This window comes from Callospermophilus lateralis, chromosome 8 (genome assembly GCF_048772815.1).
Source record: "Callospermophilus lateralis isolate mCalLat2 chromosome 8, mCalLat2.hap1, whole genome shotgun sequence".
NCBI lineage: Eukaryota > Metazoa > Chordata > Mammalia > Rodentia > Sciuridae > Callospermophilus > Callospermophilus lateralis.
Genome location: NC_135312.1, coordinates 82,617,895 through 82,645,031, shown reverse-complemented (window position 1 = coordinate 82,645,031; position 27,137 = coordinate 82,617,895).

The following is a 27,137-nucleotide window of genomic DNA, read 5'->3' as shown; positions in this document are numbered from 1 at the left end:
GAGCTGGAGATTGAAATCATGACCATAATAATAAAGTGGGATAGGATAAAAGTTTACAGAGAGAAAAAAGCAAGCCATATAAAAATGTTTGGGAGTCCAAAACGTCATCTTCTCAGTAGTCAAACTGAACAATAGAGAAATGTCTTCACGGTTCTCAGGAAGCTGTTTTTCTACCTAGAATTCCATACCCAGCCAAATTCATGAACATATTTGAGAAGAAAAATAAAAATATGAAAAGCACTGGAACAATTTTAATTTTTATCACCTTTTTCAGATGGCCAATAGGCAGTAAAAATGAGAGTAAAATCAATAAAAGGATATGAGATCCAGAAAATTAAAAATTCAACAAAGTAGAGAAACAAAGGCCTCTCTTGGGTGTTAATAAAGGTAAACAATGGGCCTAGAAAGCAATTAGTTCAAGAGTGAGGTAAAAGGGCAGAAGTCTTTAAAGGATGCATCCAAGAAAAAAGAAAGATGGAAAGATGTGAGAGAAGGAAAGGAGAAAGGGGTAAAAGAAAGCAGAAAGTCATATTTGTTTAAATTGAAAGAACTTTTGTATTTCCCAGAAAGTTGGAGAACTTATCTAAAAGTCAGTTAAAAGAGAGACGCAATTATTAACTCTAAGAAATAATTACAGTTAACAACATTACTCAGTTGCAAAACTCATTCATTTAGTTGTAACACTGAATTTTGCTTTAACCCAAAAGGATGATAAGTTGGGAGAGTGAAGTATGGCAGGGTGGGGGACAGGGAGCAGAGTAGGTTGCAAGTTAAGAAAGCTAAAGTCTCATCTTTCAAAATAGTTTTTATTCAAAAATTGACAAATCAAGAAATAGCAGTTTAGGGTGTTATTTTTTAAATAAAGGTAAATGGGGGAAAAGCTAAAAGAATTAGAAGTAGATGGCTTTGCAGAGTGAGAATTGAGGAAGAATTGAATAGGGATTAGCCAGAATTTTTGTTATAAGCTTGACATTATTGTTTCATATTTTAAAATTATTTATATCTGTATTTATAGGCTGTGTGTGTATATATTACTTCAATAGAAATTAAACTTTAAATTATAAATTGAACAGTCAGCAACAAAGTAACAAGGCTATATTTTTCTTGAGTAGAGACCAGTTAACCAATCAAGAGTTGTGGAGGGTCATCCGTGTGTACCAAACCGGCATCATAGCCACTGAATAGGAAAATCCGGTATCTGGGAACTTCCAGTCGCAATCCTGCTGGTTAAGACCGCCCAGATACTTGTGAATTTCTATTCAGCTCTGCCAGGTCTCACACAGTCCGGGTGATGGGTGTGGGCCTGCCAAGATGCCAATCAACCTGATGACTGCAAGACACCATGAAGCAAGACTACACCCCTGAAACCTTGTCCCTGCCTTTGATGTACCCCGTTAAATAAGCCACTGGAGCCTTTTTCTAATTGTTCTGTTCCAGCTCCTACCAGGACTGGAATAATCTATCAGATGGTCCCTTAAAACTATAATTATGACTTTGTCTTTTGTTACTTCAGACTTTGTTTTCTCAGGTGGCTTATCCGTGCCTTTGCAGGAAAAATTACCCTGGTGAGGTGCTGGTCACCTCTCCATACAGAGTAATCAGAATTACACATATGAATTCACAAGGAAACCATTTAACCCACACAGAAAAGCCCCCCAAAAGTCATGTAAATGATTTAAAGCACATAAATGATGTAAATGCAGAGAGAGTATTTCCTTCTCCACCTGGAGTGCTTTAACTGTGACTCAAGTCAAGTACATTCTGGAATATTTATAATTTCAACCAAGTTCATTTTCACCTACTACATGACAGACATTGGCCTTTCCTGTACATGGAAAGGGTAAGACACCTGTTGACTGACTGTGCAGATATTTGATTGCAAAATCAGATCAGTAAAGTCCCTACAGTTCCTTTGCAAAATATAGCTTGTTAGTAAAGGGCTTCATGTGCTCCCAAGAGTGGAAGCCAAATTGAGAGGGTCATGGGAAGGGAATCAGAAGCAGAAAGAGTGCTAGTGCCAAGTAAAGCACGGGACAGAGTGTTTCCAACTTCCAATGGGCAGGACTATACAGACAACGTTAATGTTCTTGTTCTCTTGCTCCATTTCAGAAATTCCCAAGAATGTAGTTTAAAACGTGTTTTTTTTCTTTCCTGGTCTCAAATAGCTTCTCCAGCCACAGGTTAGGAAAGAGAGATTGTTCAAAAGCTTTCAAGACAAAACAAATCTATCTTCTGCTTTATGAAGCATCAGAATGACCAGCAGCCTTCCCCAGGTTTTTTAAGCACTGACACTTTTTTTTTTCCTTTATGAATCAATAAGGCAAGATACTTAAGTTTCAAACTACCCTTCAGTGTCAATGTGAACAACACAAACATGAGATTTAGAATCGATATTACCATTCTCAATTAGTCAATCTTGTGTTGATATTACCATCCTCAATTAGTCAATATTGAGATAATATTGCCAACCTCCTGATTCTTACAATTAGAGATAACCTATGTAATTAATACTTAGATAATCTAAATAGGCTGGCATATAATAGGTTCATAATTGTCTTTATTATAATTCTCTCCACAGAAATAACTTTGCATATACCATTCCTACCAAATCTATTTCAAGATTAAGAACACTGGTGGAAAGAGAGGGTGCTAAATAATTTTATGGCTATATGAATGCCAAGAATTCATTATATAAGTCCCTTTTCCTAAAGCATAGTATCAATTGCTCTTCACCAAATATTTCATCAGTACTCTTGTAGACATATGGTTGGAGGGAAGGAGAATGACATGACTCTTAGTCCACGTATCCTGAGCAGGAAGGGGTGTGTTTCATTTGGGACAAGCATTTTTATTGCAAAGCAAGATCACTCAAAGCTGTCTTTTCCATCGGGCGTGGTGTCCAGAATGTTCAGAATGGTGGCCAATCTATCAGCCTGGGTGTCCTTGAGTAACTACAATGTTTGCAGCCTCTCAGACAATTCATAATTGACAGCATAAGAAGGAAATAATACCTGATCTCAGATTTGTGAGTTTGTTACTAGTCTAACCTAACTAGTCTATCCTACCTAACTAGAGAAAAAAATTCATTGTCTGACTAGCAGCTCACTAGATTCCTATTTCTCTTTCTCTCCCCTCCTCCATCCCTTCCTTCTCCTTCCTGATTTTCTTCCTTTTTTTCCCTATTTGGTCTAAAATAAATAATAACTTGGCAGTAAGCACTCAAATGAAAGGTGACGTGGTCATGTGCATGCTGATGAGTATACACAAAAGACAGATTGAAAAATAAAGCAAATTGGACTGCATGCTTATCCTGTACAGGGAGTAGAAATGAGACCTTCAACCTTACAGGTAATAAAAGTAACTGAATGACAGTTCTTTGCTTCCTTTGAGCAAGACTGTATCTCTTTTTTTTTTTTTCTCAGAGATGTCATTATATTGTCTTGCAAGCCTTTTTACTACTTGAGCTAGTTTGAATAGGTTTTTTTTCCTTGCAACAAAAAGAATGCTGGTTAAAACCATGTCTTGGATTAGATCAAGGCACAGGGTGCTCAGTATCATTACAGGTAGCCTACTGCTAAGAACAGGGAAGAGACTAGAGCGATGATTCCTTGCTCCACAATCCAATAGTCAATCTGAACAGTGTGGTTGTCAATGACAAACTCAGAAATCCCACAAATCAGCCTCAATGAAAATGAAATATTATAATGAATGTTCATTGCCTAGTAAATGAAATGGAAAAGAAACTCATCCTCTGAATTAAACAACTGGTTAGATTCTACACAGCAAAATATCTACATAAATTTATGTCATCAATGAAAAATGTTTACATATAGAGATCTTAACCGAAGGAGAATGTACACCAGGCCCAAGCACAGTTCATCTGGTATGTACAAGAGCTGGAGGGAAAATTGGAACACCTGCAGGAGCATTTGATGACTTAACCAGGGCTTTTGTCTCTTCTGTCAAATCTCTCTGTTAGAAATCCTTTTTTCTGACACAATAACAAGAGAACCAGTTTTTCAAATGAATGTTCTTTTACTCCAAAGAGCAAGCCAGGACGCATATTCACTGTGTGTGTCACCAGTTCCTTATAGGAGAGAGTTGGTAATTACTGCAGGGTTTCACTCTGGAGAGGGTTCACCCCTGCAACTTTCACTGATTTGTTTAACTAGCAGTGAAATGAGATTTACATGCCTTTCTCCCAAGGTGGTCTTCTCTAAAAACCACAGCAAAATGATCATCTGCAAGCTGAGCTCATGGTAAATAAAACCAGGTCCCTTCTTTTCTAAAGTGGAAGGTCTAATCCTAAAGTCTTGATTGCTTTCCTAATTACAGACTCCAATCATCACCACAGTGGTGGCAAGAGCCCTGTAACTGGTTGTTGCATCCCATCCTCAGTGGGAACTTCCTCTTTCAAACTCAGTACAGAACCATCTTGAATCCACACCGTTGCAAGTATTGAAAATGTTACCTAAGTGAGAGTTTCAATTCCTTTTTATTTGGTCTTTTCTTTCCTCACTATACCTATGTCTTTCTCTAATTATGTCACCAGAAAAATATGTTCTCTTCTTCCAATACAGAAAAAAAAAAAAAGAATGCAAAAGACTAGCTTCTCTCCTAGGAATAAAGTGCAGAGGAATAACAAAGCAGACCAGATCCCAAAGCCACGAGGGACTTTGCTTTCTCTGCTCATTTCTCAAAAATAGGATGAATGAAGACAAGTGGGGATGTGCAATCCAGGCAGGCTTCCTCCCATTTGGCTGGAGGGGCAGCAGATGCAATTCTATGAAGAATTCCAAAGTCTAACTGTAAAATAAGAGATATAAGCAACTCTTTCCAGCAGGAAAATCCACAAAAAAAAAAAAAAAAAAAAAAAAAAGCATCAGGTCATCCCAGAAGGCTGTTAGCTTAAAAACAATGGTCCCCATCGGTCCACACTCTTCCACTTGACTCTGTGGAGAGCCCAAGGTTCCCCTGAAGACCAGCCTCTGTTCCAGGCACTATGCCAACTCCAATCTTGGAGGAAGAACCAGAGCAAACCTTTTAACTGAAGCATAGACATAGAACATAGTACTTCATTAATTCAGTAGTATCTCCTGCCCCCATTTGCCTGAAGTGCTTTGCAAGTGTAAGATTTTTTAAGCTCTCTTTCAGAAAGCAGGAAAGCAAATGAATTAGAACAAAGGAGTGAAGCCTAAGTCAGCCAGCAAGGCAGCTTAAAAAAAAAGAAATTGAGGAAGAGACCCAAAAATTCTTATTGTAAACTGGATCTCTAGCATCTTTAAGATGCTACCAGGGACCCCAGCTCCAAACCCTCCTCAACTTTAAGGAATAAGGTATGGCAGCTACTACTGAAAAGGAATTTAAGGTAATGAGAAGAATCTCATCAGTGAGAGGTCACTAGAAGGTCCTATCCACAGCCTAATCTTGAAAATTAAGGAATCAGAACAGGAGAAACCAAATCAGTGTTGGGCCAGCCGGAGGAAGGTCTATTGCTTCTCTGAAGAGCTATATTACGAAGCTTCCTCAGCTGGTCCAGGAACAAAGCCAGCACGTGGGGCTGTGTAGTGAGATCTAATTTCTATAATTACTGACTCAGACAAGAAATGACCTGCCTATGCATCTTTTTTCTTACAAAAAGTAAGTGCCAATAAGGTAGAATCACATTGTAATTTTCATTCTCTCCAACTAACTCTGTAGTTAGTTTTCTACATCCAGGGTGTTTTCCTGATTGTTAAAAAAAAAATACTATAAGAAAAGGATGATTGACATTTTTTAATGTAGAATTATCATAGAATTACTGGCATGATCAATTAATAATTCTCTCCTTATTCTGACATGCTTCTCATCTTCCTTCCCATGAAGAATATTAAACATGTGATGTACTCATGTGTCCACACAGAAAAAGCAGCTCCATTCTACACACCATCTCATCTTACTTCCTTGTTGTGCAGGCATTAGTTCCTTTTCTGGACAATATTCATGAAAAAACTCCTTTCTTTTTGTAGAATCAATAATAACTACCTAACTCGGTCAATTTCAATCAAGATCAAATTTCACTGGGTGGGATAGATATCATAAATATCAGGTCCATTTGACTCACTTTTTTTTTTTTTTGAGATCTTCAGTGCCCAAATATGTGTAGATTGAATAAGCGACTATGAAGGAGGACATAATTTTAATTTTGTTGTATCTAGAGCTCCTTAAATATATTTTAGCACTTTATATTCTTAAACCCTTTGTATTTCTGGAACACTACACATTCTTTTTGAGTTGAGTTACTCCTAATATGATTTCAGTTTGCAGATAAAGAAACTGAGGCACCAAAACAGATTAGATGTATCATTATTCTTCACAGTTAAGAGTCTACTGTTGACAACATCAAGAGAGACAACAGGGCAAGTCAATTACCAAGCTGGATTAAACCTTCATGTTCTTCTAGGTCATTGCTTGATCAAGGGACCACCTTGTCATTCCCACATGGTTATAGAAGCCGGTAAACATTTTATAATGTCACAGACTTTAAAGGAATCCTATCTTTATTCAGTGGGTTCTTTATCTTGGTCCTTCTTATTTCAGATCAGCTGTCTGCATATTTCCATGTTTTGAGTATACTCAAGAGCAGGATTGTAAAGAATACAAAAATAAATCGGACCATAAAGATTATCAGTCTGAATGCCACTAGGAGACAAAAGAAACTGCCACAAGGAACAAGGGAAATTAACATTCTTTCCTATCCACCTGGCAAGAACTGAGATCAAAATGAACTTGTTGCAAGCTCTGTTAACATGGAAGCATAAGAGAGTAGACACTTCTATAAAATACTCTAGAGCTACTAATATGAGGTTGTCAAGGACCCTTTTATCATCTATCATTCTTCCCCACTAACTTCATGTTTTGTGAGATTCTCTTTATTAAACTGCTTTGAATCCTTTCTGAAACAAAATAAGGAATGAATTAATGGTTAGATGAATAGTAGAAAATGTGTAAGCTTTATTCTCAGAAAGATCTGGCATTGAATACCAGCTCTGATATTTATTAGGTGGGTGACTTTGAGCAAGTTACTTAGCCCATCTAAGCTACTGAACTTCTCTGAAACACACTGTTCTCATTTGTTTAAAAATAATGGTAAAAATTCCTCCCTCTTATAATGATTAAAAGAGAGTGTACATAAAGCACTTGGCACATAGTAGACATTCAGTGATGGGTAGCTATTAATTAGAGTTTCTAATCAGCCTGTATTACCTGTAAAACCATTCTGTATCAATGTAGTTCCAGAGAGAGAGAGGGAAAAAAAGAGAGAGAGAGAGAGAGAGAGCCCACGCTAGCTTGAACTTAAATTAGCTTTATTACATGCAAATGAAACTTTTTATTTAGGCATTTTGGAAATTGTTTTCAGGTGCCAAATTATTACTTCCAGTTTTAATAGGTACCCAGGCGCTCCCAGTAGATCAAATGCCATGTTAACACTCTTTACCTTTCTATGTAAAGTAAAATGTATAGAAATAATGAAATTATTTCACCAATGCCTTTAGAAAGAAAGAAGTTCAAAGTCTCCTTGATCTAATTCTCAGAGCCTATTAAGTGATTTAATTTAATATTCTATCTTTGACTCCAGTTACCATAAAGTAGTTTTTGAGAAATGGAAATTTCCTCATTAGAATGTGTGCTCCTGGATTCAGCTAATTGATTTCATGTGACATTATACATGCTATTTCAAACTTTTGAGCTATGCATTCTCATACATCTTATGAAAAGTGTAAACTAAGTTTACAGTTGAACAGTTTTCTTTAACTACATCAATCATTTTGTTCACTAGAGATAGGCAATGGTGGGTAGGGAAAACCATTAAAGTAGAAGAGGGAAACAAACACTTGGCACATAGCAGCCATATTGTCTTTTCAAATTGACAGCAATTATCTAGGTCATGCATTCAAGTTCTAAGATTCTGTGGTTCTCAGAAGACAAGGATTCTATCACATATCATATATATCTTTTTATTCCTCCCCCCCCACTGCAATCTCAACATAATCCTTTCCCTATAGTAAGCATTTAACAGTTGTCAATGAAGAAACAAATGAATGCACAGACTTTTTTTAAATCCTAAATGCCATTGTCCAATAGCCAAAAAACTGTCTCAGATTTTGCTTTCCTTATATCTGTAATTCCAATGCATGAATGCACAACTACCATGATATGTGCCCCGAAAACATCTCCCAGGAGAGCAGGGGACTATGTGGAAAATAGCAGCCATGGTGATTGATCACCCAATGGAAAAAAAATGCTAACATTTACAACAGAAAAGAGAGCAATGACATTTTCTGGGTTTCCATTTCAAATAAAAAGGTAGTGGAACAATCAGGAAAATGCCAAGAAAATTAATTCAATATGCATAGAAGATAGAATTCCAATCAAACGACGGGCTTCAGAAATCTGTATGGTCACGTGGGAGAAAATCAACAGTAAAAGTCCAAGAACTTCTGTTTTAGTTTTACACTTACTTTGGATGAAGCCACAAACTTTGCAAACCATATGATGGATACTTTCTGCTGGATATTTTTAATTTGATCTAATTGCTCTCGACAGTTCCCTATACCATGTCATGCATTATGCACATTAAAATCAGCTGTGGGTTGGGAAACTATTCCAGAGGGAATGGGAAACAGAAAAAAAAATCGAGTTGTTTTCCTTTAAAATTGAAATAAGCTATCCAAGTCACGCTGAACTGCATTATTTTATGTTTGAAAAAAGGAAGCAAAGTTAGCAAAAATCACATTATAGTTTGGTGTTGAGAGGGTTAGCTTTCATTATTATCTTTTGAATAAATCAATAGATTATCACACCCACGGTCCATTTTATCTTTTAAATTATGCTAAATTAGTCAAATTTTACTTAGGAATTTAAGGTAGTGCTTTATTGAAGGCTTGTTTAAGTAAGCCACATTTCGCTGTGAAATTGGAAGGAGATGTGTTAACATGTTTTCACGGCCAGCTTCTGTCACCTCTCCAACTCCCTTACTCTCCACCTCTAAAGAGTGTTGATTTGGCCTATGCAGTTTCCCTACCCTCTGAGGAAAATTCCATCTTGCCAGACCAAAGACCCTGCTCATATTTTCTGAGTATTTTCAAGAACACTCAGAGAATATCCCCTGAGCCACAGTAGTTATGGGTTCCAGGTAACATCAATTTCCTGCTAGTTGACCTAGAAGGAAAAAGACTAGTTACTCAGGTATAAACAGATCAGCTGCTTGCAGTTCTGAAGTACATTTGCTAACTTGCCCAGTACTTCCTTTTGGAACAGCCAGCATGTATTATCAAGTGGCCTATCCAAATCTTCACTCTGACCCTAATAATATTCCCTATTAAAATAACTAGGCAATCAAGGCAGAAAATATGCAAAATAGATGGTTCAGCGGTAAGAGAAATCAAAAGAGCAGATAGTAGCTAGAAATCATGAATGCATCATTCAAATGGATTCATTAAATAATGGGATCGAGGTTGGTAGATGCTGAAAAGTAGAGCAGGAGCTTAGAGCAGGAACCAGCAAAACTATCCTGGCTCCTGCTTTTCCAATAAAGTTTTATTAAATGAAGTTACTCCCATTTGTTTGCATACTATCTACAGTTGCTTTCACACTGTGACGGAAGAGTTGCAGTAGAAATTATCTGGCATACATACGTTAAAATATTTACTATCTGGCCTTTTATAGACAGAATGTTTGGCAACCTCTGTTACTGACTTAAGGAAACACCATGAAAACTATGTCTCTGATTATGAACTTAATGCAAACTTACGTTCACATCTTGATTTCACACTCTATGCTATATTTAGATGATCTCCATTTCACCATTTGATTGAAGCTATAAATTTGAAGAAATCTATCCTTCCTACAGATTTTTTTTATATTATTTAGATATGTAAAGCTAGTGAGATAAAGAATACTTTTGTCTGCTCTAGCAAAACTTTTAGTTCTTTGCTCATTTGAATTATAACATTTTGCAAATACTAGTATAATGTAAAAGCATTTGAGGAAGATAAAGAAAGAGAAAAGGCCACTAGTGACGTTTTAGAGAAATGGTCTGAAAGGTCCCAGAGAAAGAGTAAGTACTGTCAAAAATCTCTGTGGTACCAAAGTTCCAATGGCCATCTGTTTTGTAATTAATTATGACAACCACACTGACCTTACTTCTGTTGATGAAGTGGTGCAACTACACTGTACAATCCCGGCTGCTGTGATCCTTTTCAATATCAGGAGCATTTTAATGACAGCCACTCCCATCTTAAGCCTAGAGAGAACAATTATTCTAGTACTTAGAATGTTGATGTTCTATTTACTGATGTATTTTCAGGTTTTTGTTTTGTTTTGTTTTTTTTCAGTGAAAGAGGTAACCTCTAAGCCTTCTTGAATCCTCAAGGCTAAACAAGATGAATAGTTTAATAGCATGTAAAAAAAACAAAACAACAACAACAAAAAAAAAAAAAAACATGGGGGGAGGATTCTCTAAATCTAAAAAATAGAAAATTGACTTTCATGACCTTATGGGAAGTCTTGGCTCTTCTTCGAATTATCAGCTCTTATTCAGTTTCCAAATCCAGAGCCCCTTAGATGAAAAGAATACTAGGATATCTGTAGGAAGAAGTTGTTGACAGCATCACCAAGAAATGTGATAGTTTAGGATTTTATATACCCTCACTCATCCCAGGGGTTTTCTTGAGCATCTTCCTGCTAGAATGAGCAGTGGAAAACTCAGGTATGGCCCCTAGTGTGAGAAAATACTTTGTAAGGTATAATGTATTCGTGAGTGTGATTGCATTATAAATCAGCAGTCCATATATGCTACAATTTTTCACATACAAATGATACATGTGTTCAGGAACCACAGGATGAAAATAAGAGTGACTGCCTATACTCACAATGCCAAATTTTTGCTTCTCAGCACTAGAGGTCCTTGAGATGCTTTCAAGGGATCCACAAGGTCAAGCTATTCTCATAATTATGCTAAGATATTATTGTGCCTTTCACTGCACTAACATTTGCGCTGATGGTGGGTAAAACTGCAGGTGCAAAGGCATAAACCAGAGCAGGGCACCGAACTGTGCTAGCAGCTATTTCATTCTTCAGCTGGGTGCACTCACAATGGACATGGAAGAACAAAGCCAGTTTCTCATAAGAATGTTCTTGATGAATCAGTTTAAAAAAAAAAAAAACCTTAATTTTATAATTTCTGTCCCATAAATGCACCTCTTAATATTCTCTGTAATGAAATAAAAAGGACACAGAAAGCACTTCGGCTGCATACCAGACAATGACTTGAGAAAAGCACCTGATCTAGCCATATTTTCCATGGAAGACCATTCTTACTTTTTAAAAGATGACCAACAGACTCTGGCTATTCAGATTGAGATTGGAAAATATTTTCTAGAAGATGAACAAAGTTATCTTGTCACTTCAAGATAAACAACCAATGGTATAAGTTGTTGTTTGGGTCAGGGTTCTCTGGAGAGACAGAATCAATAGAATGCATAAAAGCAGATTTATTACATTCATTTACAGAGGATGAATAGTCCCACAATGGCCACCTGCATGCCATTCCTTTCCCTAAAGAATCAAGAAAACCAGTAGCTGCTCAGCCCAAGAAGCTGGAAACCTTCAAACAAGAGAGCTCAATGATGCAGAGACCCTGTGGGAGGCTGAAGGTCTGGAAGTTCCCTAGAGAGTCATTGTTACAAGTCCAGTTCAAAGGCTGAAAAATCTGGAGTCTGATGTCCACAGATAATAAAAGTAAAAACACCCACTCAAGAAGCACCTAGCTTCTGTGTGCATACAATTTCCCCCTTTCTTCCCCTCTTTCGCAGCCCCTAGCCTATTATACAGTGCTTCCCACATTCAGAGCTGACCTTTCCCCTCAGTTTGCAGACTTACAAGCCAATCATCTCTGTAAAATACATCCAGAAATTAGCTTTACTATTTTTGAAGATTCCCTCAGTTAAGTTGACAACCAAGAGACCAATGATGCGATTTAAGCTTTCAGGAGAAATGCAAATTTTAGAAAGTAATATTCTTCACAGTGAATTTAACAGCTTTCCAAACACAAAGATTTCCTGATGAGATCATCGATAATATGAACAAATATAAATTTTTGATATTGTACAATGAATGGGTCAGTCTTTGGAAGATCTGAACAAGTCAGAGAACAAATATTTTCAAACAACAAAAATGCAAATGTTACAAAGTCACAAAAGATCCATTAAAAGTGCAAGCCAAACTTAACACAGCACTAAATGTTTACAGTTATGGTGTCAGATGCCACATTGCAGCTAAACTGTGAGAAACTACAGCTTGTCAAGTTTTAGTGTGGATTAAAAAGGAGATGCACAATTATATGAAAAGGCTTTTAAAATACCTTATTTATCCACTACATATCTGTGTGAGGCTGAATGTTTTACATATACATTTCATTCCAAAAAGCACATCCCAGTATAGTGCTTGTAGAAATCCAGCTGTCTTCTATTAAGCCAGACATTAAAGGGACTTGCAAAAATATAAAACTATACCACTCATCTCTATAGTTATTTTCCATTAAAAATGTATCCTATATGTTAACATGGAATGATTCTATTTTCATTACTTATGATGAAGTTATAATAAATATATCAAAATTGTCCTAGATTTAATTTCTAGTATGGTAAATATCTATAAGTATAATCCATGTAAACAAGTACTTTTAAAATTTTTAAAGGATCCCAGGGATGGTGGCACACAACTGTAATCCCAGTAACTCAGAAGGCTGAGGCAGGAGGACCCCAAGTTCAAAGTCAGCCTAAGCAATTTAGCAAAAAAAAGAAAAAAGAAAAGTCTGGGGATGTAAATCAGTTGTAAAGTCCCTAGTACCAAAAAAACAGTAGTGTAAAGAAGTTCTGAGATTAAAATGTTGAGAACTGCTATATCGGAGATTTTCTCTCTCTTTCTCCATAATTAAATGTTCTTTGATAATTGCTAACAGATTCTGGCTGACAAGAATAAGGATTTATAAAATAACTTGTAAATTCTTATATAATTGAAATGTAAGTTCAAGAAATTTACAAACTCGTTCATTTTATAAAAACATTTTTATACAGTTACTACTTTGTCAAAACTAATATTTTCATGAAAAAAAAAGTTGAGAAGTATGTTCTTTTTTTATTGGTTGTTCAAAACATTACAAAGCTCTTGACATATCATATTTCATACATTAGATTCAAGTGGGTTATGAACTCCCATTTTTACCCCAAATACAGATTGCAGAATCACATCGGTTACACATCCACATTTTTACATAATGTTATATTAGTAACTGTTGTATTCTGCTACCTTTCCTATCCTCTACTATCCCCCCTCCCCTCCCCTCCCATCTTCTCTCTCTACCCCATCTACTGTAATTCATTTCTCTCCTTGTTTTTTTCCCCATTCCCCTCACAACCTCTTATATGTAATTTTGTATAACAATGATGGTCTCCTTCCATTTCCATGCAATTTCCCTTTTCTCTCCCTTTCCCTCCCACCTCATGTCTCTGTTTAATGTTAATCTTTTCCTCCTGCTCTTCCTCCCTGCTCTGTTCTTAGTTGCTCTCATTATATCAAAGAAGACATTTGGCATTTGTTTTTTAAGGGATTGACTAGCTTCACTTAGCATAAATCTGCTCTAATGCCATCCATTTCCCTGCAAATTCCATGATTTTGTCATTTTTAGTGCAGAGTAATACTCCATTGTGTATAAATGCCACATTTTTTTTTAATCCATTCATCTATTGAAGGGCATCTGGGTTGGTTCCACAGTCTAGCTATTGTGAATTGGGCTGCTATGAACATCCATGTGGCAGTATCCCTGTAGTACGCTCTTTTAAGGTCTTCAGGGAATAGAAGTATGTTCTAATAAGTGATTTATCAAATAGTGTGTAGTGGTATCACAGTGCTGTATTGATTTGTGTCTTTTCACATGCTCATTTGCCTCTGCATATCTTCTTTGATAAGGTATCTCTTCAGATCTTTTACCCAGAATGGAATTTCTGTCCTGGAAAACTACCTCTGTCTTAACCATGGGCACATTATGCTCAATATGTCCTCTTAGATTTCACAAATAGGCATCACATGTTATCAGGTCCACTTAATCTCCACTGAACTTCTTCAATCAGCTTCTTTACTCTCTCCTCTCATAATCAATTCTTCAGTCTTCGTTATCTGTTATCTCTCCTTTCTGGATCTCCTCCATTGTCTTTTTCTTAAGAGCTCACAAACAGCCAAGTGAATAGTGGATGTGTGATCTGTTCCCTGGTCTTATGCAAAGCCCAAAATGACTCTGGATGTCTTCTCAGAATTTATGGAAACTTTTTATCCTATGTCACCTTGAGATTTCTATAGTATTCATTGACTTCCAGGTTGTTTTTTCCTACAGCCTTTCAGAATTGCTGATCAAACATATTTCACCACCTAATTGTCACCACCACATGGAAGCAAATCCACAAGCATTCCATGAATCTTAATCTTATACCAATGACAGTTTAGTAATAAATGCTTTTTAAGTAACACCCACATATTTTTTAAATTTGCATAAAATCTGCAATGATTATGCAAGGAAATGTGGAATTTCCCACTTTACATGAAATACCTGTAAAGTTGATTTTATCAACATCGGCAGTTCTGTAAGATTATAAGAGAAGCTATGATAAAAAGAAAGTTTAGTAAGAACAAGAATGAAACTCAATGACAATATTTGTATGTGCATGCCTGCAGACATGTTTAAGAGTTTTGAAAGATAATAATTTTAGTTCCCTAAATATAGCCATTAAAAAAATACATAGCTTGCATCAAATATGTGATCTTCCTTATTTTCCAGGCACATCAGTCTTTCTATCATCTTATTCTTTTCCTTTATTACTTATTGCTAATGTATTTTTTTAGCAAAGAAAGAAAAAATATGTTTTAGAAATTGTTCTTTTAAAGGGAAAATATCACAAATTTCTGGGAAATATTTTTATTTTATACAAAAAGACTCAGAAAGTATCTTTTTATCTTTGGCACTTTTCCATTTACAGGTCTGTGGAATTTTCAAATACTCACCTCTTGGAGAAGCAATCACTATTAAGCAGAAATAATCCAGGAGTCACCCAACTTCAAAAGCTACTAGATGATTAATTAGAAAATCCTATACATTTTTAGACTCTTCCTGAAGATGCCATAAAAGAAAATAAGAGTGTTTTTCCTTGAACCATACTCCTCTGAGATGGATTTTATAAAATGCATGTTTGAAAAGAAATAAACAGAAAATTAGTCTGGAAACGTTACTATGAAGCAATGTATTAGATGATGCTATTCATCTTAAACAAGAGCAATTACTCTAAACATAACTGGCATCTATTTCTTTTTCTCAATGTCTATCGGTCAGATGTATTGGATTCTCATTATCATCTAAAACCATTCCCATCTCCATGAAAAAGCTTATTTTCAAGAAACTTAAATTTACATATTTAATTTGTAAAAATAATGTTATTAATTTAAAATATGAAAATAAGAAAACATAATTTCTATATTTCCTAAATTCATTTGAAAGCAACTAGAATACTTGAATTAAGAAGATTAAAGAGATACTAGTTTAACACATTCACTATTCATATTGAAAATTCCCCAAACATGAGTTTTAATTTTAGGGGATTAACTTTTAAAAGTTGTAAAAATCCAGCCAGGCATGGTGGTGACTGGGAGGCTGAGGCAGAAGGATCACAAGTTCAAGGTCAGCCTCAGCAACTTTGAGAGTCCCTAAGCAACTTAGAGAGAGAGACTCTGTCTCAAAATAAAAAATAAGGGCTGGGGATGTGGCTCAGTGGTAAAGCACTTCTGGGTTCAATTCCTAGTACCAAAATATAAATAAGTAAAAGTTATAACATTCATTTCTTTTCTATTAAAAAAACAAAGAAAGAAATAGCTGATGTCTATCATTTAGTGAAAATTACTGGCCTTGAAAAATTGTTCAGTCTCAATGAGTAGGAGAAATTCCTTAAATAAGCATAATTTAGTTATCTGTAACTTTCGAAATAACAATACATCCTATAAAATGTTGCAAATCTTTATCAAACATATCAAACACTATGACTTACTGAAAATACCTACTTAGGAAATTCATATAGTAAAATAATTTGTTTCTTAGCAAGAGTTAGTATTATAATCTCAAAATTCTAATGATATTTTTCAAAATAATGACCATATTTTGTTATTTTTTATAGAATTCCTCCATTCAACTTACCCCTCCAAAAGAGGGTATTATAATGTGGGTAATCAACAAAATTTTCTTTAGCAACATTTTTATTTTTCTGAATGTGAGTCCAGTTGTTAAGTCCCTACAAATCAACATACATTTATTGAGAATCTCAATTGAGCAAGGCACTGGGTTAAACACTATTTAAATCCCTGAATCTTATTGCAAAAAAATCTTGTTTTGCCTACATCAATGAACCCATTACAGAGGGTAAATAATTGCAATAGATTTCTAACTGATCCCTAAAACTTCAGTTCATCCTTCCTTCAATCAAGACTTGAAAATTACATTCTGATGAATTATAAAATAGAAATTTAATAGCTTGACTTTACTCAAAAAAAAAAAAAACAAGAGGTTCCACATTTCTAAGTAAGTTCACATACTTTTTAGCTATTTGTTTAAATGAAATATTTGAAAAAGCCCAGTAACATGAAACACAAAGGCAAAGTTCTATGGGTTAAGGTAGGGAAGAGGGAGAAGAGACCACAGGTTGAAATGACAAGGGTTAGAATTTCTGCTCTGGATTAAAGGGGTTCCACAAGATGATCTCTAGATTCCTTGATCAGTGTCTTTCTCACACTATGCCCAATCCTGAAACTTCTGGATCAGCCAAACATTGTGACCATTTTTCTCTCAATTGCACTCTGAAAATTGCTGCCTCTGTTACCCTTGTTTATGCTATTTATCTTCCTGAAATGCACTTGTCTGTTGCTTCCTTCACCACTTAAACAAGTTCTATCCATCATTTGAGGTCCAGTAAAATTTTACCTGACTTAGCACCTTTCATAAAAAGGTGAGGAGTGGAGAAAAATTCCCTCCTGCCATTTAAGTAATGGTAGGCCAATATATTAAGGTAGATTTTTTTTTTTTTTTTGAAGTTTAAGGTAGTTTTCTCAAGATTTCCTCATTGATTTGTAAATATCCTCCTGGTTAGATGACTCCTAGGCAAACATTCTTCTAGTCCCAATTTCTTGTGGTTGAAGATCTGTCAAACCATTTCTAGTCCCAATGTTAGACTTCATTCTGCATAACAACTTACCACAAACCTAGCATTTTCAAATAACATGTGTTTGTTACCTCACACTTTCTGTAAAATAGTTCAGGTGGGTTCCCTGCTTAGAATCTCATAAGACAAAAACTGATTATCAGCTGGGCTGTGTTCTCATCTGAAGTTTGACTGAGGAGGGACCCACTTCCAAGTTCAGATGATAGAATTCCATTTCTTCAGGTATTTGGGCTTCTAGTTCTTGTTTTCTGCCAGCTGTCAGTCAGAGGCCAGTTTACTGATACATGGCCCTCTTCATGGGCATCTCACAACATGGCAGCTTGCTTCATCAAAACCAGCAAGAAAATATTCTTATCAGACATGCATTATAATCTTCTGTAGCATAACCACACACACATAATCATACACATCTGATCACCTTTGTTATATTCTATATGCCTAGAAGCAAATCATAGTTTCGGTACCCTGAATCTACATATGGACAGAGGATTAATCTAAGGCATGAATACAAGCAATTGGATTATGGAAGACACAAATCCTTCTGCTAGTCTGCTAAAATTACTGTATCAATTAAAGTATGCTTAAATTATATGAAGTCAAGACATTGTTCAAGTTGGTTCCAGATATCTATGATATCTGCATACACATTAGTAAAAATATGCATATGTTACAACATGCTCAGTAGTTTCATTAATATGTAGTGTTAGTTGGGTTGGGGATGTCACTCAGTGGTAGAGCACCTGTCTAGCATTGAAAAGGCTCTGGGTTCAATCCTTAGCACTGCAATAAATAAATAGTATTTGGATATTGAAGGAAATATTCTTAATGTTTATGTGAAATATCTGGAAATAACTAGAAGGGCTACTCTGACTTTGCATCTAGTCAAAGAACTTTTCCAGAAGGATAGTACCTAAAACCTTGGAAATAGTCAAATTTCATAAATGCTACTTTCAAACACTACTATGTTTGGAAAAGACTCTCTTTAGGACAGAGCATAGTACATCATCGTCAGTATCAGAGTTGTGATAGCAAGTGTTCTCCTCCAGAACCTCTGAAGACTCAAGGTTTGTTTAAAATTTGGCCAGAGCAAGCTTATGATTCTCCAAATCCATCAAGAATAGAATTCTGTGAGCATCAGGGGCAGCTGCAAAGGTTATAACATCCACAGTGAGATTTGAGGGAAACTCACTTGTGAAGGATAGAATGGAGCAACCAGCATTCAAGTTTTATAAGACAGGTCCACACATCCAAGTTTCTCATATAAATTCAGCAGAAACATAAAGAGACAGCGCTGGTTAAAATAATTAGCCAAAGATGGAAGGAGATTTAAACTTGGGTCCCAAGATGAGTATTTTTGGGCATGTCTTAAGCTGTTTCATTAAGAGTCAACCATTCATTCATCCTTAGGGGAGATAAACAAAAATATAGTTCCTGACTTTTAATGGTTCAATTTGAGATTTTTAGATTAATGTAAAAGTGATACATATTCAGTAGAAACTATACATCAAACTTTGAATTTTGATATATCGCTGTACTAGCAATATGCAGTAAAATACTCTCTCACAATGCTGAACACCAACAATGAACTGCAGACCCTGGTCAACCACACAATCATCAAGGGGAGACAGCCAACACTCTACATTGAGCCGTGTTGCTAAGATATGATGTTCAATGTTGGGTGTATTAAATGCATTTTGGACTTACAGTATTTTCAACTGACAATGGGTTTATTGGGGTGTAGCCCCATTGTGAAATGAAGAATCTCTATGTATCTCAATATAGTACCTGAAACTATGCAGGTTTTCTTTGACTCATGATAAAAGAAGGGATTTGGAAATTTTTCACACACAAAGACACCATTTTGAAAGAGTTTTATTAATGTAAGATCAACAAATTTAATCTTATATTTGTCTAAAAGTAGATTCTAATGGCTTTAATATTTTGTTATTTATCTATACAAAAAAATCAGTTGTGTATTACAGTTTCAGAATTCTATAACCATTTTTCATGGATGAATATATGCAAATTATGAGAAGACACAGAAATAGATTTGTTTATTATTAATATTTTTACAGATGTATCCTCAAGTAAGTGGAAAACAGTAGAGCTCAATAAATATCAATTGGGTGGATAAACAAAAAGTTAAAACTGGGGATGATTTCAAAGGTCATGGGGCTCCAGTTAATGGCTCACTCAATGTAATCCTCACACAGCTTTCTAATCTTGAGTCTCTTCTATTGTAGAGCACATTAGAAGGTTTTTTTAATAGTAATAAAAGGGCTATTTTTTATTTGTTCTAATTAGTTATACATGGCAGCAGAATGCATTTCAACTCATTGAAGACAAATGGAGCACAACTTCTCATTTCTCTGGCTGTACACAATGCAGAGTCACAGAGTTCATGCTATCTTAGGTGTACATAGGGTAATAATGTCCATCTCATTCCACCATCTTCCCACCCCCACACCCTTTCCCCTCCCCTCACTCCTCTCTGCCCAATCCAAAGTCCCTCCATTCTTCCCTAGCCATACCCCGACTATGGATCAGCATCCACATATCAGAGAAAACATTTGACCTTTGGTTTTGGGGATTGGCTTACTTTGCTTAGCATGATATTCTCCAACTCCATCCATTTACCTGCAAATGCCATAATTTTATTCTCTTTTAATCCTGAGTAATATTCCATTGTGTATATATACCACATTTTCTTTATTCATTCATCTGTTGAAGGCATCTAGGGTTGGCTCCATAGTTCAGCTACTGTGAATTGAGCTGCCATAAACATTAATGTGGCTGTGTCACTGTAGTATGCTGATTTTAAGTCCTTTGGGTATAAACCAAGGAGTGGGATAACTGGGTCAAATGGTGGTTCTATTCCAAGTTTTCTGAGGAATCTCCATAATGCTTTCCAAAGTGGTTACACCAATTTGCAGTCCCACCAGCAATGTTTGAGTGTATCTTTTTCCATGACATCCTCACCAATAGTCATTGCTGTTTGTATTCTTGGTAACTGCCATTCTGACTGGAGTGAGATGATATCTTAGAGTAGTTTTGATTTGCATTTATTTAATTGCTAGAGATGTTGAACATTTTTTCATATATTTATTGATCAATTGTATATCTTTTTCTGTGAAGTATCTGTTCAGTTTCTTAGCCCATTTATTGATTGGGTTATTTGTTTGTTTGGTGTTAATTTTTTTTAGTTCTTTATATATCCTAGAGATTAGTGCTCTATCTGATGTGCATGTGGTAAAAATTTGCTCCCATTCTGTAGGCTCTCTGTTCACTTCACTGATTGTTTCTTTTACTGAGAAGCTTTTCAATTTGAATTCATCCCACTTATTGATTCTTGATTTTATTTTGTGTGCTTTAAGAGTCGTGTTAAGGAAGTCAGGTCCTAAGTTGTCATGATAAAGATTTGGGCCTACTTTTTCTTCCATTAGGCACTGGGTCTATGGCCTAATTCCTAAATCCTGATCCATTTTGAGTTGAGTTTTGTGCAGGGTGAGAGATAGGGTTTAATCCCATCTTGCTATAAGTGGATTTCCAGTTTTCACAGCACCATTTGTTGAAGAGGCTATATGTTTTCTCTAACGTATGTTTTTGATGTCTTTGTCTATTATGAGATAACTGTATTTTGTGGGTTTGTCTCTGTGTCTTCTATTCTGTACCATTGGTCTACATGTCTATTTTGGTGCCAATACCATGCTATTTTTGTTACTATAGCTCTATAGTATAGTTTAAGGTCTGATACTTAGATGCTTCCTACTTCACTTTTCTTACTAAGGATTGTTTTGGCTATTTTGTGTCTCTTATTTTTCCAAATAAATTTCATGATCACTTTTTGTATTTCCATAAATCTGTATAATGCTTTTGGTAGTGTGGCCATTTTGACAATATTAATTCTGCCTATCCAGGAACATGGGATATCTTTCCATCTTCTAAAGTCTTCCTCAGTTTCTTTCTTTAGTGTTCTGTAGTTTTCATTGAGAAGGCCTTTCACCACTTTTGTTAGATTGTTTCCCAAGTTTTTTTTAAGCTATTGCGAATGGAGTAGTTAATTTCTCTTTCAGAGGATTCATCACTGATGTATAGAAATGTATTTGACTTATGGGTATTTATCTTATATATCCTACTAATTTGCTGAAGATTTGGGCCTACTTTTTCTTCCATTATTAGCTCTAGAAGTTGTCTGGTGGAATTTTTTGGATCTTCTAAATATAGAATCACATCATTGGCAAATAGTGATTAGTTTTGAGTTCTTCTTCTCCTATTCCTATCCCTTTAATTTCCTTTGTCTGTCTAATTGCTCTGGTTAGAGTTTCCAGGACTATGTTAAATAGAAGTGGTGACAGAGGGCATCCCTGTCTTATTCCAGTTTTTAGAAGGAATGCTTCCAATTTTTCTCTGTTTAGAATATGTTTTTTCATATCTATTGTTTTATTTTGTCCTTGACTAAATGTTCTATGTTCATTATTACCATACTAAATGAAAAAACAGAGACTCTTAAAAGTGAAGTGACATGTTTAAGAGAGCAAACTATGGACAGAAGCTGGGTCATCAATTAGTATGTTCCATTCATTGCAATTTTATATGCCTGATACTATTTTAGGTATTTATATGACAGAGGCCACATTCACCTACTGTGTGCCAGCCTATGCCCTCCTCTGTTGAATTGTAAGTTCTCCTCTTGCAGAAAAGGGCAGCATTAGCCAAGCCCTGAGCAGCAACAAAGCCACGGATTTCTTGGAAAGGCTGTCAGTGAGTGCACCCTGGCTGCTCTGGGCCAAGTCACGCTTCACTGGGAAGAGTGCATGCTCTGTTCTAAAGATTCTGACAAAGACCTCGCAAAGATTACATTACCTCAGCTCCTCATTAGCACATTATTAATTTAAAAAAGAAAGACTCTAATTGTTTGCTAAGCACTGTTTATTGTTTATGATTACTCATATCTATTATTATGTTTATTCATATATATCTATTATTAATAATAATAGATATTACTCATATCTATTATTCATATCTATTTTTACTCTAATTGTTGTTAAGCACTGTTTATTATTTATGTTTATTCATATCTATTATTTTATTTTGTCGTTATATCCAGACTTTAAACATGTGGTAAGAATTTTTTTTTTTAAGATGTGCTTTTTTTAAAAAATAATGCCTTTATTTTTATGTGGTGCTGAGGATTGAACCCAGATCCCGCCAATGCTAGGTAAGGGCTCTACCGCTGGGCCACAACCCCAGCCCCCATGTGGTAAGAATTTTAAGAGAAAAAAAAGCTAAAGTATTTTCACTACTATTTTCATCTACAATATAGTAGATGCTCAATGAATATGATCATAACTAATATTAAATATTTGTCAACTTTGACTGCTTTTACCAATAGTATTCTTCCTTCAGCCTTTTCAGAAACATAGATATGAGCTGAGAGCAGTGGCACACCCCTATAATCATATCAGCTCTAGAGGTTGAAGCAGGAGGATTGTGAGTTCAAAGCCAGCCTCAACAATCTATCAAGGCCCTAAATAACTCGGCAAGACCTTATCTGTAAATAAAATACAAAAAAAGGGCTGGAGATGTGGCTCAGTGGTTAAGTGCACCTGAGTTCAATCCCCGTACCAAAACAGAAAAAAGAAAAAGAAACCTAGATATGACTTCTTAGGGAGCACAGATCAAAAGCAAAAAAAAAAAAAAAAAAAAAAAAAAAAAAAAAAAAAAAAAACTGGTGTTGCTTTTTAGTTGTAGGAATAACATATAGATAAAACAAACTAAAATTCATTCAATTGTATCCCTGATGTCAGTTCCTCAATTCCTCCAAATTATTAATTTGAATCTTTCTCCCACTTGTGGTAGGAATTGCGGCTCCATCCTTCTGTAACTCAAGGGATTCAGACTGAGGAGGTGGACTGTCTAGATTCCAGTCACCTCTGGCTCCCAGTTGCTTCTCAGTCATAATTCTCTAACTTGAATGGATATTGTAACTTATCCATACCATATCCCCCTTGTGAGCCTACACTGTTACTAATCCCAATGTACTTACAAAATTCAGACAAGGTTTTACTGGGAAAAATCACAACATAGCAACTTTGAAACTAAATATGTATGCATCCCTAAGTGCCTTATTATTTGGTTTTGGGGTGGTTTTTATTTTAGATTTGTAAAAATGTTATTGCTTAGTGTATTGTCTTCTGAGACTTTTGTGTGTGTGTGTGTGTGTGTGTGTATGTGTGTGTGTGTGGTATGTGTGTGTGATAAAGAGAGAGACAGAGACAGAGAGATGGAACCTAGAACCTTGCACATCCTAAGCAAGAGCTCTACCGCTGAGCTACATACCTCTAGCCCTTTTCATTTTATTTTGAGACAGGATCTTGCTAAATTGCCAAAGCTGGCCTCAAACTTGGGATCCTCATACCTTTGCCTACTGAGTAACTAGACTTACCAGCATGTGCCACCACACTGTTAAGAATAAATGGCTCTGAAATTGATATCATGTTTCTAATGTATCCATGAATTTGCATTTTCACAAAAATAATGTTCTGACTCTTAGGTTGGGTGGGGAATTCACAAATGTTTGCTTCATTGCTTTTCAAAAATTAAATATCACTATATGTTCTTTTATAGGTATCAAACATTGCATTCTAAAAACATTTTAATTAAATATCAGTCACCTAGGTTCTTAAAATTCCTGTAGCCATTAACACCTCTAGGAACTCCTCTCTTCTGATCATCCCTTTCATGGAGCCTAGTCAAGATGGTTTCTTGGCTCCAATCTCTCTTCTGTTCCTCCTCTTATTGCTTTCCTCTCATTGTAGCCCCTAATCTGTTCGTTCCTATTATTGTTTTTTCTAAATGTATTATTCAACATTAACTCCTGATAAACAACCCCAATGTCAGAATGCCTAATACAATCATGTCATATTCTTGTTCATAGCTGAAGTTCCTGGTCAGGAGATTTCTTGGACAGCTCCTCCAAATGGTCAACAAGGGATTCCGGTTCTTTCCACTGTGTTCTACCATCTGTAAGACACTCTCTTCCTGCTGTGTGGTTCAGAACAAAGAGCAAAGAAGATCACGCAGGGACTTTTTATGGCCAGGCACCACTTTCACTCGTCGTCCATTCAAAGAACTCAATAATACCATCCATCTACACACTCAAAGGGCTGCTGGGAAATATATTTTCATGGGTGCCCAGGAGAAAAATACAATAGTTTGGTGAACTCAGAATTTTTGTTGTTGTTGTTCTTTTGCTTTTCCAGATTGTTCAGTCTATTAAGAAAGAAAGAGGGACAGAGGGTGGCAGGTTTCTGTTTATATGTGTGTGTACATACATGAACAAACATATATATATATATATATATATATATATATATATATAGATATAGATATATATCATACACAAATAAAATATTGAGCTTTTTTAACAAAAACAGAATTCTTTATATGAGTGAATCTGTTACAGTCCTATAATGGGTGGAGGATATTTTGAGATAATAACAGGTTTCCTCAGCAACATTTCTTTTCAGCAATGACATTCTTATCTTGGGAAAGAGAAGATCAGAATGAAGAAGTCAACTGAGGTTCTGAGCTCATTTTTTAAAATCAATTTGTGTCAGAACCAGTTTTCTTGAAACTCAAGAGAGGAAATTTTAAAGGGAGGGAAAAATATCTTGAACTACAAAAGATTTGTTCACACATTAAGAGCCACAGTCTACAAAAAATGATATCCTGGAATCTATCCAATAAACCTTAGCATAAGGAAAACTGAATCACAAAGCCCCATTTCTCCAACTCAGAAGGTTATATGTCAATCACTAAGTGGACAAAGAAGAATATAAGATGTTTACAACTGTCTAAATCAATAGCTACTTGAGCAAAGGTCTACTGCTCTGTCTCCTTGGGCTCACTAATGATTGGAAGTAACTATTGGAGGTGAGGAGGCATCTCTGGATATGATAGAAATCTGAGATATCTTCTCAGAGTTCTTCTCAATGTCTCTTTGTGCTGGCATCTAACTCAAATACGTTTAAAGAGATAGATCCAGAACAGAAAGACTGGCTATCAAAAGAGTATGACCCAAAAGCCAGGTAGAGAAGTCCTCTATCCAACAATCCAACTGCAGAAGCAGTGGCTGGGGGGGTGCTTAGACAGATGGACCCGAAAGCTTCCTCATTCGGTCCCTGCATACCAGAGTGATGTAGATATAACAACCAAGAGTTCCTCCAACAGGAAGGCAAAAAAGGACTTGCAGTGGGGATTAGAACTGGAAGCCAAGATGAGGTGTGAATTTTGCAGTAGGGACAGAGGCCAATGCCCAAGGCCAAGAGAAATGAGTGACCCCTTAGTTTAGGCCAGAAAGAATACAAGAGGTCCATCAGGCCAACTGGCCAGCTCCAAATGCCAGAAAGAAACACAAACCACTATCACCACCTCCCAGAATGGCCAGAATTACAGAATCATAATCAATGTAATTATCTAACATTAAGTTGTTACCAAAAAGAGACTTAACATTTAACTAAAAATGCTAATTACTCTAAATTGGCAATAATAAGTTAGCCTTTATCAACAACAACAACAACAAAATGTAGACCTACCATTAATTATAGGGGGAAAAAGAACGCTGCAAATATCTTTGCACCCTTAAATTGCAACTTGTATCCATTTACAATTTTATCTCTTCTCTAAACGAGATTTTTTTTCAATCATATATTATGTTTTAGGCTCTAGGTGTTAAGTATAAAAAATATGAATAAATCAAAGTTCCTGAACTTCTTAGAGTAAGTACATTAGCTAGGCTTCAAGTCCCCCATACCCTGTTGTTTGTATTAGAATACAAATATCCTAAATAATACGGGCTTAAGAAGTTCATCTTTAACACACAACAGTCTCACTGTGAGCAGACCAGAGGAGATATATAGCAACCCACTGTATAAAGGATTTAGGCCTCTTCTGCCTTACTGGTTGGCCATCCTGGGCTGCTACCCATATCTTCATAATCAAAAATGGATCACACTTATATTCTCTTCACGGGGAAAGAAAACAGAGATAATGCAAGGACACACCCTTTACTTTAAAGGCCTTCTCCCAGAATTGCACATGTCATTCTGTGCACAAATCATTGGCAGAGAGCTTCATCACATGCAAATACTGCAAAGGGAGCCTGGGAAATGTATTTCTCATCTGGTCAACATTCCGAATTAAATCCTATTGCTACATAAGGACACACCAGACAACTGTGGTGTCTGCTTTCACCTGTTCCTCTGACTTCTCAAATATCCATGCTATTAGATCCAACAAAAGAAGGAAACTAATTTCTGAAGGGAAAATAAAGGAAGTATAAAGGGGTGGGTCAGCATGCTGCAGAGAGGCCTTTGAAGAAGAAATAGGGCTCGAACTGTGTTTCATGACATGAATAGAAGCTCACAAAGAGGACTGAGCAGACAAGGGCATTTGTGGTGTAAGAAAATAAAAAGCAGGTAAAATATCACAGAAGTGCAAACTTTATTTTTGCATTTAGGGAACTGCAAGTAATTCTGTAAGGCCAAAACATATAGGGGAAAAGTGAATATGAGACTGGCTAGATGGGAAGAAATCAGATAATGAACAGCCTTCTATGGCCAGCAAGGAACGTGGCTATTGTTCTGCAGGTATATGGAAATGCTGATGAGTTTTAAGTAGGGAAGTGACATAATCATATTTATAGATTTAAAAGATTACTCTTGAGACAATGCAGAGAATAAATGAGACTGAAGACAGGGAGAAGATTTAGGAGGGGGCTGAAATTGTACAAAAACAAGATTACAAGGGTATTACTTAAGGCAATACTCATAAGAAATAAGA